This window comes from Chiloscyllium punctatum, chromosome 12 (genome assembly GCF_047496795.1).
Source record: "Chiloscyllium punctatum isolate Juve2018m chromosome 12, sChiPun1.3, whole genome shotgun sequence".
NCBI lineage: Eukaryota > Metazoa > Chordata > Chondrichthyes > Orectolobiformes > Hemiscylliidae > Chiloscyllium > Chiloscyllium punctatum.
Genome location: NC_092750.1, coordinates 10,303,077 through 10,305,202, shown reverse-complemented (window position 1 = coordinate 10,305,202; position 2,126 = coordinate 10,303,077). Strand labels below are relative to the sequence as shown.

The window sequence follows — 2,126 nt, the reverse complement described above, 5'->3', positions numbered from 1 at the left end:
TCACCTGACCTGCACACCTTTGGACTGTGAGAGGAAACCGGAGCACCCGGAGGAAACCCACGCAGACACAGAGAGGATGTGCAAATCCACACAGACAAGTGGGAATCAAACCCAGGTCCCTGGTGCTGTGAGGCAGCAGTGCTAGCCACTGAGCCACCGTGCCCCCCATATGTGAGGCAGGATTGGGGTGAGAATCCAGGAAGACCTGCCTTGACGTTGGGAGCATTCTGCATCATCTTTCATCTTTTTTTGTAAGTGGCGAGTTGCCAATTAAGGGAAGAGGATTCTGGTTTAAATGCCTTGCAGACGGCCCGACTCAGCTCAATAACATTCAGCTTTCCATCTTACCAAGCAAGCCGGCCATTGGGAAAACTCGACCTGGAAACCCGTGTGGGTACCTGGTGGATTTGGCTCACCGGTACTCGGAACGATGTCCATGTGCGTTTAATCTATCTGCAGCTCAGGACATGACCAATGGGCACCAGCCTCCCATGCTCCTTGCCCACTGACGTTGGCATTCGCCATCTACCAACCGATCATAGTCAGGGTAGAAATGTCAATTACAAGGGTACATAGGTTTAAGGTAAAAGGAGGAATGTTTAAAGGAGATGTGAGAGGCACTTTCTTTTTTAACACAAAGGGCATTAAGTGCCTGGATTGCACTACATGAGGAGATAGCTGCAATAGCAATGTTTAAGAGGCATCTTGACAGATCCATGAACAGTCAGAGAATAGAGGGATATGGACCACATTGAGGTAAAAGGCTTTTAGTGTAGAAAGACATCATGTGTTGATGCAGTCTTGGTGGGCCGAAGGGCCTTTTCCAGTGCTGTCCTGTTCGTGTTCCCTTCATTTTATTGTGGTGCCTCTCCAATACACTGTCAGGCCGCTCAGGAAACACAGACTTGTATTGCAAGGGGCACTGGCTGTTCACAGTGAAAGGCTGCAACAAGGCCACCTTGTGTGCAGGGAGAGGAATCTAGCTCCCTTAGCACTTGCTCACTTTGTAACTAGTTGCATTCTGTTATGGACTAGGCCAGACCCCCCTCAAAACGTTGTAAGAAGATAGCCCAGGCCCGAACAGTTTATTTTCTTTCAGTCAGATGTAAATGGATATTCCAGGAGTGATGCAGCTGGTTAAACCACGAGACTTTTAGCAAAGCAGAATTTATTTAAACACTACAGATGAAACACGAACAAAAGAAAACAGAATTTAGAATAACTTATTTGATAACCCAACTGACTCTATTGCAACTTAACGAAGAAACGGTTCCAAACCCCGCAACATACAACAGCGCAATACAAGCCCTTCGGCCCTTCATGTTGTACTGACCTATGAAATCAATCTGAAGCCGATCTAACCTATTCTATTCTGTAAAGACACCCCTTGGCAAAAGTTAAATTCAAACACAGGGTCTTACAGGCAGGAGAAGTTTCAGAGAGAAAGTTCAGGCAAGAAACATCTGTTGAAGCATATAACTTTTTTTCAGTGTAGCTGCTTCTCCAGGACCCCAGCAGTTTTTTTTTTGACTGCCTGCTAAAACTAAACCAAACTAGAAAGTAATGAACTGGGAGAACTAGCCACCCCCCTTTCATTCAAAAAATCCTAAAGGCTTCCTCTGATTATTGACTCAAGCAGTGTCTGTTAGCCATTTCAGCACCACTGCCTTTACAACCCCTCTTGAAAAAAGTCGTGATTGTGGTGCTGGAAAAGCACAGCAGGTCAGGCAGCATCTGAGGAGCAGGAGAATCGACGTTTTGGGCATAAGTCCTTAATCAGGAATGAGGCTTGTGGGTCGGGGGCTGAGAGGGGGCTAAGGTGCTCGTCACCGGCTGAAATAGCTCAATTGTGAGAGTGTTAGACTGAAGATCTAAAGGTCCCTGGTTCACTCCTGGGTTTCGGCATAAAGAGCATTTCCTGACTGCTTCAGCCTTTGTTTACTCCTCTACATCAGCGAGACAGGACACCAACTTGTGGATCATTTCAGAGAACATCTCTGGGACAGCCGCACCAAACCAAACCCCACCACCATGTGGCTGAACACTTCAACTCCCCCTCGCACTCCACCAAGGATGTGCAGGTCATGGGCCACCTCCATCGCCAAACCCTAACCAGCCGACGCCTG

General features: G+C 47.5%; 1 non-coding gene across 1 annotated transcript; it reads left to right on the top strand.

The window, feature by feature from the left end:
• Positions 1-1,832: 1,832 nt before the first annotated feature.
• On the top strand, positions 1,833-1,905 carry trnaf-gaa (transfer RNA phenylalanine (anticodon GAA)). Its single transcript has one exon. It is a non-coding gene; the product is annotated as a tRNA-Phe (tRNA).
• The last annotated feature ends 221 nt before the right edge of the window (positions 1,906-2,126 follow it).